At 44.7% G+C, this 19,753-nt stretch overlaps 1 long non-coding RNA gene across 1 annotated transcript in view; it reads left to right on the forward strand.

Moving 5' to 3' along the window:
- Positions 1 to 19,305, forward strand: part of LOC142925376 (uncharacterized) — a 37,117-nt gene extending 17,812 nt beyond the window's left edge. Inside the window, exon 2 of the long non-coding RNA XR_012942358.1 lies at positions 17,927 to 19,305. This is a non-coding gene — a long non-coding RNA (uncharacterized LOC142925376). The remainder of the gene's footprint in view (positions 1 to 17,926) is intronic.
- The last annotated feature ends 448 nt before the right edge of the window (positions 19,306 to 19,753 follow it).

Here is a 19,753-nt window from a genome sequence, read left to right on the forward strand (position 1 = left end):
TATTATCCTTGACAAAACACCGTGGCGTGCACTTCATTAGCTCGCAGACAATGAAGGATTCCAGCTCAGTCCATCACCTGGATACACTGCTGGGTGTAGCAGCGAGCAATTTGGAAAATATTCTCTCATAGAACCCCTCTCATGTGTAAATGCAATAATAACCAAATATAATCACTATCACAACATTCAAAATGGAAAGCTCTAAACCAATGTGGTGTCCGCTGCTCAAGCCAAGTCAAAGTGTCCCTAAGGTCGGCAGTGCGACGAGACGCTTTATCTTCCTAGGCGATTCTGAGCTGAGCCAGCGATGGGACTTCCATATTGCTGTGGCAGTCACCAGCTGCTGACTTAGCACGAAGTGATGCTTATTTAATTGATTCGGGAGGAAGACGAGCTGAGCGTTACTCTCCTCGTGATTTTAAGTCGCGACGTTGTGATTGTGAGCCAGGTCTTTTTACTACAGCTCCACCCGATCAGGTTTTGTGAGAGAAAAACGTATACTGCAAGGTGGTCAGAATATGGAATTATAGTAATGTATTCCTGACCCTGTGCGCAGCTTTAATGATTTACCCCCTTGATTTGTATGAGTTTTCTCCAGATGCTCTGGTTTCCTACCATATGCTACTCAATCAAATTGCACAACCCTATAGAATGTGATTGTTGAAGCTCTTTCAGGTAAAATGGGTTTACATATATGCACTACAGGAACTCCTCTATTTACGAGCATTTGATTTTACGAACTTTCGGAGATACGAACAAACCTGTCCGTATGTTCAGTTGCCTATTAGGACCGAGAGTCAACCGCTGTGCAATAGATGGCGGTGGTGACATCTACATCTGCAGAACATGGAGAACCAGTGGTATCTACATCTACAGAACATGAAGAACCAGTGACATCTACATCTGCAGAACATGAAAAACCAGTGACATCTACATCTGCAGAACATAAAGAACCAGTGACATCTACATCTGCAGAACATAAAGAACCAGTGGCATCTACATTTACAGAACATGAAGAACCAGTGGCATCTACATCTACAGAACATGAAGAAACAGTGACATCTATATCTGCAGAACATGAAGAACCAGTGACATTTACATCTGCGGAACACGAAGAACCGGTTGCATCTACATCAAGTGAACATGAAGAACCAGTGACATCTACATCTGCAGAACATGAAGAACCAGTGACATCTACATCTGCAGAACATGAAGAACCAGTGGCAGCTACATCTAGAGAACATGAAGAACTAGTGACATCTGCAGAACATGAATAACCAGTGACATCTACATCTGCAAACCATGAAGAACCAGTGACATCTGCAGAACATTAAGAACCAGTGGCATTTCCATCTACAGGAGATTATACAACTTTTAAAGCCATTCCCCGTGTTTAGTGTACATGCCATATAACATGTTTGGAATCGACAGGAGTAAAGTTGGACTTACGAACAAATCGACTTATGAATAGACCTCTGGAACCTAAGTCGTTGGTAAGTAGAGGAGTCCCTGTACTATTAAAATAATATTTACCTCATGCCTCCTTGCTGGCTGCTGGCTGGGCTCCTCTCCACCCTAACGATAGCTCCGTTGTTAGTGGCTGCGGGCTGTTGCCACCTAAACTAGCTGGGTAAGTGGCTACATGGGATTTTCGATGTAGCAAATAAAAGTTTCATTGAAACGCCGAAAGAACTTCAGAAGACAATAGCGACACGGGTAATAAAACAAACTCTAACTTTCCAATTTGTGCTGCTATTAATGCACGTTTCCACCAAACTATTATTTAAATGCTAAAGATACAATATTTTAGCATTTTTTTACATAAAAAGGCAGATTAATTTGAGTCCCCTTGAGTACAGGATTGCGAGACGTGTAGGAAAATAACAGCTGTCTCTACTAGTTATAAATGTTGATAGTTTCCATAACACCTTAACATTCACAATGGAAAATTCACAATGGAATAAGAATTAATTAACATTGTTAGAATTGGTCAACACATTGTTATGGTATTTTTTCAGGGAGTTACCAAAGCCCTAAAGTGAATTTTAAAAGACCTTGTGATATAATTTATAAAAGTAGTCCATTGTATCAGTGTCCTAGTCCAAATCTCACACTCAGGCACTTAATAGCTTGCGGTCCTTACCAATCCACTGCTGGATATAGGCCTCCCCACACCATATCAGTCATAAGGTTAGTTTGACCATACTTAATCATGCAGGTCAGTGCGGGTTGGTGAAAAAGAGGCCCAGAACTGGTTTGAATATCACTCGCCACTGATGTTAGCCATGCTCGGGAAATAAAATTCAGGTTACCGGGTTCATAACGCAGTATGCGTTATGCCTACCCTCCCTCAAAACTAATACTCGGTGACATGTATTCATTTCCTTGAAATTATCATAATTTCCCAGAGCTCTCTGGCAATATTTTGCAATAACTTTCGTCCACAGCCACCATCCGTCAAAAGCATTCGGGTCTGCATTCTCTCAAAAAATTATGAACCGTTCCTTCACAAGCCATTCCATCCGCTAAGTGTCTCCTAATATGAGGACGTTTAAGTGTTCACCATGGCTGTTGAACATTTACCACGCTGCTCGGCGGTCATATGTACAGTATGTGCCAATAGGGACTTTGCCTGTACGTCACAGGGCCCTCTTACTTGACTTGTTACTTGGCGCTGGTCTGTGATAGCAGAAGGCATAGCCAGGTCTTTCCCTGCGCTTATCGTGGGAAAATGTTACATTTTTTAAAAAAGGCATCGGCAGGCAATGTCCGAATACCTCCCGAAGCTCTCGCTTCTGAGAGGTCAGATTGGCTATCCGGTTGGCAGCGATATGTTTATTATTATTTTATTTCCATTCTACGTGACTTTACCAAAAGAACCAAGAAGAGACAGTTCACTGTTATACCCCCCTTCATCCGCTCATGTTGGGGGGGGGCTTCAAAATGTTTACACCGAGCCTGGATGGTGGGCGTGACGTTGGGATTTTAAGGTAGTATTCATTCACGTTGACACATTGGTAAGCGCACTACGCTATGAACCCTGAGACCTCAAGTTAACTCTTCGCCGTGGTTAACATCGGCGGTAATATTTGAACCGGTCCCTCTAGGCCCCGGCGTCACCAACTCACACTGACTAGCGTGGTGAAGTATGGTTAAACAAAAAACCCATGACCGGCATGGTGTGAGACGACTTTCATCCAGCAGTGGATGGAAATAGGACCGTGCATTGTTATTGATGTTATCATTGTGACATATGCAGCACTTTATGTCACAAGTTCGTTTTCGTTTCCGGTACTAATGCAAATTTACACTACAGTTTAATTTATGGTGCCGATTGCACATTAGGATGTAAACTGTTTGAGAAAAAAAGACCGCTTAAGTGGTGTGACGCTAATGCACACTGCATGGTTGGTGCAAAGTGTGGATTATGTCTAAGAAGGGCTGAGGTTGAGTGAGTTTGAGTAGACTCCTTGGAAATCCTTTTAAAACAACGTTGTGTTTTTTGCTGAAGAGGCTTGCATAAGGAAGCATGCTCATGCTGTGTTCATGGTTTAATCCGGCAGTGGGTGGAGAATGGCCAGTGATGATGACGACGATGATAATAACAATGTAATCATCATCGTTTTAGCAGGGTTCTGATACACTGTAGTGTGAGACTAATGTCTTTGTGAGCGTTTGGCATGTGAGAGGAAGCTGGCGAACCTGCGGAGTATAATACACAACACAGCCATCTCCTGGCCAACTTGCGGCGTCACACCTACAACACCTGGCAAGCCCTTGTGGTTAAATAAGTACTCAACAGGCCCCCAATCTGCTTAGCTTCACGAGATTGGATTGGGACCCCCGATTAGCACGGTTGGCTATGTACGGTGCGAAAGAAGTTCAACATGCATTCGTATACAATGACAATCGAATGAAAACTTTCTTTAGCTTTTATTGTTGCAGGATAAAGCCTCCACCCCCCCCCCCTCCCTCATGCTTTGTCAGCCATGGGAGTTGTTTGACCATTCTTTCCCGCACTCGTAAACATGGGTTGGTGATGGGGATCCCAATACCGGTTCAGATATCACTCGCCACTGATGTTATTTGCGCCTGAGAATCGAACTCGTGTCGCCAGACTCATAGCAAAGTGCGCTAACCACTGCTCTGCCACTCCCCACCCCCCCACCGAAAACATTTCAATGGAGAGACCATGATTGCGATCCATTGGTCATGCAGTGGGAAATTGTGCGCACGCAATTGGACCTGTGAGTGCCTTGTTTTAGCACCAGGCTGCAGTAAAACAATTTGGCTGTTCATTCAGGAGTAAGACATCAACTTGCCACCAGCAATAGCTCCCTGCATACACGCACTGTGTTTTACTGGGACCCAAACCAATGAAAATGTTGAAACGTCACGTTAAAAAAAACATGCAATGTTTCCATGTAGGGCAGAGTTTTAATTTAATAGTGTTTTCATTATTATTCTTTTTAAAAATCTACTTTAACATGGGAAACTGGGGGGAAAGCTTATAGCGTTTAAAAGGTAAATGTTTTGCGGATTACATTTCTGAGGTTCAGACAAAATCTGCAGACGCAACCTTTCCCCAGTTTTCTCAGCCACGGAGCCTTGCAGTTAATATCAGAAAATGTAGGCGTATATTGCTACTAACACTGTCATTGAAAAGCCTGTGGGTCATTCTGTTGGAGATGAGGTCCATGAATTCGCGCAAGGTTCATTGTGAGTATGAGACACTCACCAAGGAAGCCCGGTGGCAACTAGGGAAGTAAGGCAGTTCAGCAAGTACGTTGTTCCAATCTGCGCATATGTTTAAGGCGTTATCCCCTCATTTGGATGGGGTTTCTCCAGAAACACCCGAGTCAACTTGCGACATACAAGTACACTCACTGAGATTTATCCAAATGCCCCGATCATAACTAAGACTCGCTATCATTCATCCAGGTGAAGGCCCAATGACAGTTTTTTTTGTTTTTTTTTATTGGAGCCCTGGATAGTTTACATTATATCAAGCGAGTGTATTCTATTTTTCGAAGCATTTAATTTTGGGTAATCTTCAATGGTAAATTACGGGGCGTGACACTGGCAATACAAAGAGACCTGCTCTTGTGAATGATGTCTGGCATAAGCTTGTTAAAAAAAACATCTGCCTTCCAGCTGAGGGCAAGGCATCACGAACTCCCCGCATGAATCCCCGGGTGGCTGCAGGAATCAAACCCGGTCAAATCCTCGCAAACTGGTCCTGCGGCGATCACGGTGACAACCACACTACTCGGCCGCTCAACGTCAATGAAGAATACGTCCATTAAAAAGCTATGTAAACACATTTGGTGGATAACTTTGAAATATTTACGCTCACTAAAATGTTTTAGAAAGAGTACTTATTTTTTACATCCAGCCCAGATGGCACCGTGGTTAGAGTGCTTCACCTACGGTCAGGTCACAGCGTACAAATCCCACGCAGCGACAGATTTAGCTCATTATCATCCCTCCAGGGTGGATAAAATACATACCACTTTATGAGAGCTCCTATGCAGAAAATCAACTCTCCACAGTAAGGTGGATTATCATATTCTTTGGTTCTTTCGGTAAAGTCACGTCGATAGAAAAAATAGCAATAAATATAATATGAATATAAAAACCACAGATAAAGTAAGGTGGAATTTTCTTCACATTGCCAGGAGCTTGTTTCAAAGCTGAGACGTTAAAAATACAATTTTAGAGACACCTTTTTAAAGTCTATTCACTCCATCATTTCTTGTTTGAGCGCGGCGGGGGCATGCACGTCAGTGGAGAAGTCAGATTCCCTCTGTGGGCAATAAACGTCGCTTCCAAGCTGAAGTGGACGTCACTCGAAGAAATTGACTCACGGATGACACCCACGGCTCGTTACCGATCGTGGAAGCGCCTCCCCCCCCCCCCACCCACGTGCTGACGCACGCCGACCCAGCGGGCCGCTACGAGCGGACAATCACAAAGAGCTTTGGCCCACGCGACGTGAATCGCCGTGTTCCGTGCCACCGTCGTAAATATTTGCGGTAGGATTCGTGAACTTTTTTTATGGGAAACTGCTGAAGCGTGCCAGCTTTAAAGTGCCCACACTCTTAATAGCTGCAGAGCTGAGCCATCATTAGCTCACGGTCACAGTCAGGTCATGTGAGGGTGTCACCCTGCTTTAAACGAGCATCGTTCGATGCACATTTGCATTAGTAAATGACGCTCATCCCCCTGATTCAATGGTGCTAAGTCCACATTATTAGGCTGGGGCCAGTTTGTTTATCGAAAATCACCGAACACATTCATAGGCTTAGCTCAAGGGTCGGAGTTGGTGGTTCACACATACAGGAAATCTTGTGCATGACACCCCTACTGTTGCCTGCATAAGGTAGAACAGCAAGTGGGTTGCTGAGCCGTGCGTTTGTCATTTGCGTGAACCCTTCGTATGTGTAGGTTTTCTCCCGATACCACAGTTTCCTGCCACATGCGTGTGTATTCAAAAAAGTAAAAGTTCGCCAAACGTCCCGAAGCAACCATGCAAACGAGCGCCGAGGCTCAGGAGAGGCTTTTTCTTGGCAAATAAAGAACCCTTGCTGCTGTTCATCGAGACGTACCGAGGTGGTGGAAATAATTTGTGGAAGGAGACCACCAACTGTTTAAAATATACAGCATACCTTAACATTATGATTAATTTAATACAAACGCACCTTTTTGTATTAAGTCAAAGACGAGACTAAATCAGAGGTTGTCAACAGAATAATTTATTCCCACCTTGCCGTGTATTTTTTTTGTTAGCATCTGGTGGCATTTTCCAGAGAAAACTCTAAATAAACCCCTTGGCTGAGTCAGTCGGCCCCTGCCACAATTAAAACCTACATGTGTGCATGGCAGGCCACCGCAAGATCCATTACAAAAATTACGACCTGCTGGGTTTTGGAGCCGGAGGCTCAGGACTGGGGCACCCCCATGTCTATATCATAGGACCACTGCTGTGACATGTCTATATCATAGGACCACTGCTGTGACATGTCTATATCATAGGACCACTGCTGTGACATGTCTATATCATAGGACCACTGCTGTGACATGTCTATATCATAGGACCACTGCTGTGACATGTCTATATCATAGGACCACTGCTGTGACATGTCTATATCATACCACTGCTGTGACATGTCTATAACATAGGACCACTGCTGTGACATGTCTATATCATAGGACCACCGCTGTGACATGTCTATATCATACTATTACTGTGACATGTCTATATCATAGGACCACTGCTGTGACATGTCTATAACATAGGACCACTGCTGTGACATGTCTATAACATAGGACCACTGGTGTGACATGTCTATATCATAGGACCCCTGCTGTGACATGTCTATATCATAGGACCCCTGCTGTGACATGTCTATAAGATAGGACCACTGCTGTGACATGTCTATATCATACCACTGCTGTGACATGTCTATATCATAGGACCACTGCTGTGATATGTCTATATCATAGGACCACTGCTGTGACATGTCTATATCATACCACTGCTGTGACATGTCTATATCATACCACTGCTGTGACATGTCTATAACATAGGACCACTGCTGTGACATGTCTATAACATAGGACCACTGCTGTGACATGTCTATAACATAGGACCACTGCTGTGACATGTCTATATCATACCACTGCTGTGACATGTCTGTAACATAGGATCACTGCTGTGACATGTCTGCAACATAGGACCACTGCTGTGACATGTCTATATCATACCACTGCTGTGACATGTCTATATCATAGGACCACTGCTGTGACATGTCTATATCATACCACTGCTGTGACATGTCTATATCATAGGACCACTGCTGTGACATGTCTATATCATACCACTGCTGTGACATGTCTATATCATAGGACCACTGCTGTGACATGTCTATATCATACCACTGCTGTGACATGTCTATATCATAGGAGCACTGCTGTGACATGTCTATATCATACCACTGCTGTGACATGTCTGTAACATAGGACCACTGCTGTGACATGTCTGCAACATAGGACCACTGCTGTGACATGTCTATATCATACCACTGCTGTGACATGTCTATATCATAGGACCACTGCTGTGACATGTCAATATCATACCACTGCTGTGACATGTCTATATCATAGGACCACTGCTGTGACATGTCTATATCATACCACTGCTGTGACATGTCTATATCATAGGACCACTGCTGTGACATGTCTATATCATAGGACCACTGCTGTGACATGTCTATATCATACCACTGCTGTGACATGTCTATAACATAGGACCACTGCTGTGACATGTCTATATCATAGGACCACTGCTGTGACATGTCTATAACATACCACTGCTGTGACATGTCTATATCATAGGACCACTGCTGTGACATGCCTATATCATAGGACCACTGCTGTGACATGTCTATATCATACCACTGCTGTGACATGTCTATAACATAGGACCACTGCTGTGACATGTCTATAACATAGGACCACTGCTGTGACATGTCTATAACATAGGACCACTGCTGTGACATGTCTATATCATACCACTGCTGTGACATGTCTACATCATACCACTGCTGTGACATGTCTATATCATACCACTGCTGTGACATGTCTATGTCATAGGACCACTGCTGTGACATGTCTATATCATAGGACCACTGCTGTGACATGTCTATATCATACCACTGCTGTGACATGTCTATATCATACTACTGCTGTGACATGTCTATATCATACTACTGCTGTGACATGTCTATATCATAGGACCACTGCTGTGACATGTCTATATCATACTACTGCTGTGACATGTCTATATCATAGGACCACTGCTGTGACATGTCTATATCATACTACTGCTGTGACATGTCTATAACATAGGACCACTGCTGTGACATGTCTATATCATAGGACCACTGCTGTGACATGTCTATATCATACCACTGCTGTGACATGTCTATAACATAGGACCACTGCTGTGACATGTCTATATCATAGGACCACTGCTGTGACATGTCTATATCATAGGGCCACTGCCAAGTTTCATTTTTGAATAAGGACTCTGAATATTTTTGATATCATTATTTTGTCCACTGTGGTCCTGTTGCTCTTGCAACTGCCTCGCTGAACCTCGGACGCTAACACTGAACCTAGTAGTATCTGTAAGCCTGGAGGTCATCATCCCTTCAGGGTTGATAAAACAACAAGTACCACTTTGTGGGAGGTCAACAATGACTCGGGCCTCGTAATGTAGATGAAAACCAACCCATGCTAAATTTGAGCAACGGGACACTGACTTTTAAAATGTATTTGATAATAGCAAAAATTAATTCAAAGGGAAATTCAATAACACTGCTGCCTTGGCAAGTGGCACCAGGATGATGAACTCCACGTGGTTTGCAGAGACATTCTGCCAGCGGTAAATTCCAGTTACACGACATCATCATCATCACGCACAAAAGATGCCTCCTCCCAAGTGACTTCGCTCTGTAGGTCTCTTTGTTTCTTGAACCTGACGAAATACGGAGTCACCCTTCGGCCCGCAATGTCATTCCATTCGGCCACCATCAGTCTTGAGGTCACTGAATGAGCACAACAGGAAGATTTTGGCGTTGCCAGTGTGGCCCCTGAGAAATGATTCAACTTTACAGTTAATGTCTGTGGAGCATGTGGAGGAAAGTTCGAAAAATAGCTCACAGTTACTGAAACAATCGTCTGCCTTGTGTTGAAGCATTTGGGTTTGCTTCCTTATACCCACCGACTTAGTCATCCACTTATGCTATTTCAACAACGTTTGACCAATGTCTAACTTTAGTTTACCAAAAATAAAAGAATCTCATTAGATCTCAGAAGCTAAGTAGGGTTGAGTCTGGTTCGTACTTTGTTGGGAGACTGCCATGGAATCCAAGGTATGCATGTTGAATTTCTTTCGCACCGTGCGTAGCCGACCGTGCTAATCAGAGGCGCAATTAGCATGGTTAGGCTACGTACGGAGGTGTTGTGAGCTTGGGCTGTGACGTAGTCAGGAGATGGTTGCACAGGAATGTATTCTTGAATCATATCAGTTCGGAGCTTTGACTGTTTCCTCCGGGTTATCGTGGTGAGTTTTCTATGGGGACTGCGGTTTGCTCTCAAATGCGAAATACCTTATAATAGCATTGGGCAAACATTCCAATGCAGGACCTTCTTGAAAGGGAAACTGGATACTGACTGAAGCTTTCCTGGGTACATCATTATAAATATTATTATTATTAAAACTGCCCAAACTTATTTTAGAAAACTACATTCAATTTGTGCCCGCTATATAAGTCGTGAAAGTTCGCCATTGGACACCAATAAGCATCACTCCATGCTCATAGGAACAGGGACACACTTGAACCATTTGACAAAAAGCAAGCATACATTAAAAAAAGGCCATCGAACAATGTTTGACCCGATGTGGCAGAGGGTGTTTGTTTTACGTTTCTTTCTCACAGAAAGCCTCTTTGATCGCAAGACTCTTGTTCAGAAGCTTCCTGCCAAATGCTCACAGTAAGGGGATGAAGTTCGTAACGTGTAATCCCAAATGAATAATTTGCAGGTAATTTTTCAGTATTAGAAATATTTTGGCCAATAGTAGTTTCATTGTATGGGGGGGGGGGAGGGGGGGTTCTTTTAACTATGGGAGGAAAGCGGAGATCCGTAAGAAAACATCCCCGCTCCACCCAAGTCGGGAATCGAACCCAGGTCCGTCTTGCTGTTGGGCACAAGTATCACCACTGTGATGCCCTGCTGCCCGACTATAAGCAGTATTCATGCAAAAGCAGTGGGGGTTATGCTTTCATCAAAGTTTGTTGTTCACTCGTTTAACCTCGGTTCTCAAGTGTAAGGAATGTTGTGGTCTCAACCGGGTCACAAATGAATGCACTAAAACATCCCTTCGTTTAAGTTTGCTATATTTGATTTTCCACTTAGTTCGGTCAAAACGGGGGGAGGGGGGGGGGGTGTTGGGGCTAAAATGCTGAACGATTTGTGCTGCACCAGTTTAATAGAGCGAGGAGGAGGCCAGGATTTAATAGAGAAGGCCTGTTCCTGTTGATATGCGGTGTTATCTTCTTTGGCCAGGTGGTGGTAGCGATGCACGCCCGTAATTCCTCACTGTGGAAGCAAGGGTTGGTGGATCGCACAAATGTTGCAAAACTCCCTTCCCTTGGGCTTCGAGGTAGGATACGCTGGCTTTCCGAGAGAAGGCGGTACAGGAAAAAATGTGGACTCCACCTGTTCCACCTGTATGGGATAGAGTGTTTCGCCCTTTCACACGTGTTTTTTTTCCCAGGTGCTCTGGTTTCCTCCAACATGTAAACACTCGTTAATTGGACTATAACACTTTACTATGTATAGGACCACAAAGCTTGGGAAATTGTTGGTGCCTGCTCACCATGTAGCCAAGAGGTGGCAGTATAGCAAGTGGGTTAATTGTTTTTTATCTGTGCGGACATGTGAGTGTTCTCCCCTTATATGCGTGGGTTTCTGTGGGATTCTTCGGGTACAACCCAAATGCCCATCGCTCAAAAAGTGAAATTAACCATACTTCGCAATGCATAACCCTCCCGAGAAGGTCTTCAGATGTATTAAAGCTTTTCTGGTTCAGCAAAGGGAATGATTATTATTGTTACTATAAATACATTAAAACCCTTAACGACGGTAATTGGTTCCACGAAACCGGTCGTTAAGCAAGTCTAGGAAATACACGTTAAATACACGTTAAAGGCTTAATTCGTTCCGATAGCATCAAAAGTTAACCCTTTTCACCCAAAAAACTTAATTCATAATATTTAAACAATGGATATTAACACGTAAAAATGCTAACAACATAAACACATAATATTAAAAGAAACGTGATTAATCAATGCACTAATTAATATTTACTGTACCCACAACAGTCCGTCGTTAGCAGGGGAATGGTCGGTAAGCGAACACATTGGGCTCTATGGAGGCACTACACTACACTATAGACTACTCTATACACTACACTACTATACACTACACTACTATACACTACACTACTATACACTACACTATACACTACACTACTATACATTACACTATACACTACTATACACTACACTACTAAACACTACACTACTATACACTACACTACTATACACTACACTACTATACACTACACTATACACTACACTGTACACTACACATTTGGGTCTTTGAAGGCCCGTCGTTAATTGATTAGTCCTTAACAGGGGTGGTCGTTAAGAGGGGTTTTACTCTACACTACTAAACAATATACACTACACTACTATACACTACTATATACTACACTATACACTACTATACACTACACTATACACTACACTATACACTACTATACACTACACTACTATACACTACACTATACACTACACTACTATACACTACACTACTATACACTACACTATACACTACACTACTATACACTACACTATACACTACTATACACTACACTATACACTACACTACTATACACTACACTACTATACACTACACTATGCACTACACTACTATACACTACACTATACACTACACATTGGGGTCTATGGAGAACCGTCGATAAGCCATTAGTCATCGTCGTTAAGTTGATGATTAAACCTTACACAAATAATCTGAAAACTTCAGGAACCATTTGTCAGTTCAACATGTTTGCATCTTAAAGGACAAGCACAACAGTAATTACGCCATTGGATGCGTCCTGTCATGGTAATGTGGAATTTCCACAACTAGCTCAGTGCCACCAATGAAGATGAATGCCACCGCCACATCTCTTGTTTGAGATTATAGACACTTAGACTTGGTGTAACAAACCACCAAGTGACACTGCAACAACGCTAAGCAGTGGCGAACAGTGGCTATCGAACTACGCCATGAAACTTACGACGTGAGTTTGAATCCTCGCTAAATGGCTCACATCGGTGCAATATGGGTACCTGAACCGCTCCTGGACCACATCGTCACCATCCCGCTTTGCCCGGGGTGGTTCACCACCCCTGTACAAAAAAAACTTCCCGTAACAATCATTTCAACTTGTAACACGCCGCGCAGAGGGACAGACTCCGAGGCGCGTCCAACACACGGAGCAAGTGGAAAGGCAGCCAGGCGGTGAGCCGGCGCCAACAATGCCCCAAGCTCTGCGGTCCCCTACACAGCCAGTGATTGAGTACTCACATGTGGAAAGAAACCAGAGCGCCCGGAGAAAGCCCACGGGTGCGAGGGAGTAACACTGCCCCGATACAGACGGAACCGGTGGAGTTCGCACGTTCACCGTATCGCGTTCTCGTGGCGAGCGGTGAAGGGACTTTCACGGCGTTTGTGCGGCGATCTACCAACCATCGCTGCTTCCACGGCGCCGGATTTAGAGACATGCACCACAGTCGAACCATGACTACTGACACGGTGTGAGGATGCGTTCATACATCGTTATTATTCTCATTGCGTAGTACTGTAGTAGTATTCTTATTATTATTAAGCGGTGTATGGCAGCACTGCTATGTTTTAGCTTAGTTGATGTATTGTGGTATAGCCCTGTGAGCCATTCGGCTCTTGAATCGGGTGCAACCACAACAAACAAAAAACCAAAAACACGAACAAGAAAAACATCTTAAAGTGACTATGTGACTGTGCAAACAGAAAATCCATGGAAAAAATAGCAAAAATATTCCTGAAAAAAAGCACCGTACACCAACGCCGTGTTAAAAAAATCCCAGTGGGATGCAAGTCAAACAAAAACAACAACCACAAGAAAACTTAGATTAAGGCCATCAGTCTAACTCCGTACTACAACAAAACAAACATGTCCAAACCAAAAAACTTTTCGAAAATCACCAAAAAATAAAGCCATAATTGCAACGCAACAGTGATCACAGGAACTGTGACCGAATTTTTACAATAAACTACATAAATAACATGTAACACCATAAATAACATGTAACACCAAATCCTAGAGCCATAGCTGGCTGCATGAGTTACTCCACAACAACAGAAGCATCAGTTGGAGTATCAAATTTTTCAATGCACCTTTAAGATCAGCACGCTAAATCAAAATACAGATAATACTTTGCAGCGTCATCCGGAGCGAAACATTTTATTTTATTTTACGCCAATGAATAGCAGTGGCAGCTAGGGGTGTACAACTCCTCTAGAGCAGTTTTGAGAGAAGATCTCATTGGTAGCGATTCAAGTTGCAGTTTATTGCCAATAGCATTCCAAACTCTGGGGGTATCAATAGCAAAGGCCCTTCCTCCAGTTTTTGTACAGCAATAGGAAATGTGAAGCTGGTAAATGAGCGAAGACCTGAGGTCAAATTTGTTCTTTGAAACAGAGAGGAGATCCAGCAGGTAGTCTGCGGATTTTTTTGAAGTACATCGTGAATAAATAAGATCTGGTGCACAAGCCGTCGAACATTAAGAGATGTTAAGTTTGACCCAATGTAGAGATCACAGTGGTGAGTCCTATATGGGCAGTTCAATGTAAATCTTAAGGCCAAGTGATAGATGGAATCAAGCTTCTTCAGTATAGTACTTGGGGCTGATTCATACACGATGTCACAGTAGTCAAATAGAGGCAGTATGGTAGCTTTTATCAATTCCAAACGGAACATTGGGGGGAAGCAGTGCTTGTGTCGATACAGAAAACCAATTTTTATTTTTGTCTTTTTACCAATATAATCAATGTGATCTTCAAAATTCAGTTTTGAATCCAGTGTGTCCGGTGTACCTGCGTGTGTTCAGAAGCGGAGTGCGTTTGCTCAAAGCCAATTCCACACAGGGCCCTTTCCGCTCAGCCCGCTGTCAGCATCGTCCACTGTACACCCAACAAGGACCAATTCACTCCACGCTGCAGCAGCAGCAGCTTTCAAAGCAAACTGTCGAAAAATCCACTCCGTACCCTGCCAACCTGGATTTGTAAAATAAAAGTGATTTTTTTTGTGTGTCTGCGCGTTTAATTCGTTGCCCGTGAACATCACAGCCGCGGAGAAATTGCGCATTGGCTTTCGCTTGCTCTTGCGTTTTACTGCACCAAGATCAACCTTTGCTGTAAACGCTGAGGCCGCGCTGTTTATTTTCAGAGCCTCGGATGTTCCACCGGCGCTGTGCCGTGTGGTTTACAGCTTGAATCACAGTTGCATTGTAATTGTGCGACCCATTTTTAGTTAACCCACTGCTGTTGGACGAGGACTCCGCCCCCCCCACCCACCACCACCACTTGTGTGGAAGTCGTGGGGGTTGTTGGATGGAGGCAAGGGAAGCATAGCCTTGGAAGCGTAGAACTATAGGACAACATTGGGTGTTCCTGCTCTGCTGCCAACGCCGGGGCTCCACAGCCCCATGGCGACTTGTTTGTGTCCGGCAGTGGCCCATTGAAGCATTGTGAAGGCATAATCCCGACAGGATTCGGGGCATTTCAGGCGATGTGGCCAAGAGGCCACAGGTGCATTATACTCAAGAGGAATTAGTGCGAGACGAGGTGGTCAACTTCGTGAGTGGACAATTTATCTATTTTAATGTAATCTTTGAGCAAGATGACAATGCACACTTCGTGGTTTACAAAAGGAAAAGCCCACATACAAGGGTGTGCACCTGCTCAAAGGAGCGTTCGGGGCCGTCCATAAATGACGTCACGCGATTTTGGACGATTTTTGACCCCCCCTCCCCCCATCGTCACACGGCGTCAAAAAAAGTCAGACCCCCCCTCAAATATGACGTCACAAAGCTCTGCCCCCCCCCCCCAAAAAAAACACATGCTTCAAATCGCTTTAAACTATTGTCATTGTAGTGCGTATTTAATGTGCCGCTGCATTCTGATGTTGTAGGAGAAAACATTTATTTAAAAAGTCTATTTAATTAAGTAGAACGTGTTGTCTGTATTTAAAGTTGCGCATTTTGATGTGACGTCACATTTCTCACCCCCCCCCCCCTCGTCACACATCGTCACAAATGTCTGACCCCGCCCCCTCCTAAGTGCGTGACGTCATTTATGGACGGCCCCTTAGGCTGACGATCATCTCCTTTGCCGGTTCTGAGTCACGGTGAAAATCCCACAATCCGACTGCGGGGACCCTAAGCAATTTAATTTATGTGAAAGGAAACTGGTAACCCAGGTAAAAACGTGGATGAAGGCGATGATAAAGAGCTGCAAAAACAATTTCAACATGTGTCAACAAATCAAAAGACAATCGGTAGCCATGCACGTGAGTAGCAGCTTCTAAGTCACGTGGTGAATTTGATGCTTTCAGTGAGATATTGCTGCATTGTATATAAACGTTCCTCATTAATAAGCATTGTGTTTAATAAGTCTTCATAATTACAATAATTTACCGACCTCCCAATGCTGGATAAAAGCTCTGCCATGCAATGTCAGTCATGGAAGTTTGTGAGCAGCTCTATTTTACCGCACTGGTGAGTGGATATTTAGTGGGGTGGGGGGCAGTGGGACGGGGTTGACAGTACTGGTTCGTATATTCACATATAGTACCACTCGCCGCTCAAGTTCACTCAGGTCACCGTGTTCATTGCACGGCATTAAAACACTGCACCACTGCCTCACCAATTAGCCGTATCCAGAATTCATTGTACATAATCTGGTGCTGATAGGATCCAGTTGCTAACAAAACTAAACTAACAAAAATATGCACTTAAATAAGAAATTAACCGTGCGCAATTGCACGTTAATCCTGCAACGGGAATGTTTTGTGGTTTAATGATGGAACTTGGTAATACCTGAACACAATATCATAAGACACCGGTCGCTAGGCAATAATCCGAGCAGTGATCGATCTGTAAGTGTTTATGTAGAGGCATGTTACACTGTTTGTCTTTTGTGGTTTTTCAGCCGTTAGCGTGATTTGTGACAGTGACCGGTCATGCACGTGCCAACATTTTAACTTCTCTCTGAAAAAAAAAACTCTTGCCAATTCAAACACAGATGTCTCCCACACTTTATACACATGTACAAACAACACAAAGATCCCCTGTATAGCCTTTACAGACTTTTGGGGCAAGTGCGAGGGAGTGGGTGGCCAGCACCACGCCCGGCCGCCTTTGTCCCCTCGTGGCAATGTTTACACATCGTAACAGGTACTCATTTGAGGCTGCGTCGGCCTACGGGAGGCCCAGGACCGGTTCAGATAATCGTCACTGATGTTCGCCGTGAGCGGGAATCGAACTGAGGTTGCCAGGTTTGTAGGGCAGCGCGCTGACCACTGCCCCCCCCCCCACACACACACACACATGCAAGCATACACTCGAACGCACACGTGGCGAGTGTCACAGCCATTTCATTTGACCTTGCAGGCTATTGGGTCAGGTAATATTAGCGAGCACCTATTAGGCACGGTATGGCAGACAAGGCGCCCGTTGGTCTGGTCAGCACCACAAATGCCTGGCTACTTTTATCTCCACAGTTGCTGATATTGACATCATGTACCAAGTAGTAAATGTATACTGAGTAGACCTTGGAGAAATCAAAGCCAGGTGCAGATGTTCATCGCCAGGAATCCCAACCAGGTGGACGGCATTGTGATACAGCACGTTAACTTCTGCGCATACTAAAACACGCACCCACACACACACAGGACGTGCATTTCAAAACACATTGCTTTGGCTTTAATTTCGATTCCGCTCACTCTAATGAAGTGTTACTCGCAGATAACGGAATTCCTGGCCGCTGAGCAAAGCAAGATTAATAAATTAGGCGTTGACAACAGCGAGCACACTCGAGAACATACCGTGTGCGTAATTATTACAACATAACACGCAAGCCCGTGCAGTGCCCGGGGGACCGAATTGTCCACAGGTGTTCTGCACAGCACGTCTCTTCTTCGGAAGATCTCGACAATTAGTGGTCTGCTTTTTTTTCCCTCCTCTTTCAGCCAGCCGGATGTTCACAGAGACCCACCCGATCGATGCACAGCGTCATCCTACTTGGCGAGCCATCGTGAGCCACGATGTCCCGTGTCTGCGTGTCGGCGCCCCGTGCCAAAGTGTCATCAGCGAGCCGCTGTTCGCAAGACAGTCCCGCACCCTGTCAAGAGGGCTGCGAATTCAGGACGCCTGATAATTCGTCCCACGGCGCTCTGCGTGCCCTGCTGACGTGCGGGGTGGTCAAGTGTGAAGAACAAAGTACAATTAGTACAGACCGCTCAGGATTTACAGTAACCGGTAATTACGTCCGCGGATATGCTCAGTAGAATGCAGCAAAAAAAATGCAGGGCTGGGTGGAGGACCTCATGCCAAATAAAGTCATTGTTAGCGCGTCTGCTGGTTCACTCTCATCCCAGCGACATCGATACCATTGACTCCCCTGGCCTCTGCTGGGTTCACTCGGTCTCAAATGAGCATCTATAGGGCGCTGTGGACACATCGGCACTGGGGATACAAAGGCGGGAACGCACGGCGCCACAGCCATTGTAATTCCTCACGTGTTGTCGCAGATTTTAAAGGTGTACGTGTGTTGAATTTCTTTCGCACCCTACGTAGCCAACCGTGTTAATCGGAGGTGCTGTGGGGGCAAGAACAACAAACTTGACTCAAAAAGCAGTTGGAAGGAAATGAGTTTGCAATCGAGATTTAACCGGTGCGCGTGCGTGTGAGCCCCATGTGTTGTTTGTGTGAGAACGTGTGGCCAGATGAGACCAAAACAATTCATCACTTCAAAACACAAGAGAGACGTCAATTCTACTCACCCACCAAGCCAGGCCTTTCCCGCACCCAGAGGAGTCTCGACGGCTGCCCAGATGAATTGCATCATGTGCTCATGAATGTGTTTGTGGGGAGCAGTGATGCAGTGTGTGTTCAGTGCACTGCGCCGTGAACCCAGCTACCCAAGTTCGATCCCACCTCATGGCTAATAACAGTGGGGAAATATACGAAGCAGTCCCGGGCCTCCCCGATGTCGCGTTGGCCTCAAATGAGTGTCCGGTGCGATGTGTAAACTTCAGCATTGGGGAAGACGGGCGTGGTGTTGGCCAATCCACCCCCTCGTGTGCCGTGCCGACCTTCATCGTAGTCGATCGCTCAGAGCACTTGCCCCAACAGTCTGTTAAGGCTACACGGGGGATCTTTGTCTTTGTTGCCGGTATATCTGGAGTATATGTTCTGATAGAAATAGACCGGTGCACGTTTCGTTACCTCAGCAATCATGTAAAAACCTTTTTTTAATTTGCCTTGTTCACATTGTACCGAGTCAATTTGCAGTATTGTTAACTTTAATCGACACAGTGTTTCTTAATTAAAACGTTAAGGAAATATATTCTGTGTCGTTGAATTGTTCTTCACGTAACCCAGGACGCCAGAGCAACAGAGGCGATGCGGCTTCATGCGTCTCACTGGATTTATGTCATCTACCGAATTAATAAAGAATACAAACGAAGGACCACCCCTGTCTGAATCCACAAAGGGGCTCTGCAAGCTTCAATGCAGTGTGCTTGGCAATTTGATGTTGAATAACCCTTGCGGGGACCTTTCCCAGCAGATTGAAGAGGAAATTTGCCCTGACAGTTGTTACAATCAGCATGGGCGCCGCCAGTAGCATCCTTCCAATCTCGTGGGACCTATCCTGTCGCCCAAGTGGTTGTGATAATGTTGTGTAGGGCGGCCTGTACACGACCGCCACCCTCCCTCAAAAGGTCGACTTTGAGGATGTCACCTCTGCCTGACACGTTATCCATTATCTTTGACAGGTGGGACATCGGTCATCC

This window comes from Petromyzon marinus, chromosome 20 (genome assembly GCF_048934315.1).
Source record: "Petromyzon marinus isolate PM22_M1 ecotype Great Lakes invasive population chromosome 20, UKy_Petmar_22M1.pri1.0, whole genome shotgun sequence".
In the NCBI taxonomy this organism is placed as follows: Eukaryota; Metazoa; Chordata; class Hyperoartia; order Petromyzontiformes; family Petromyzontidae; genus Petromyzon; species Petromyzon marinus.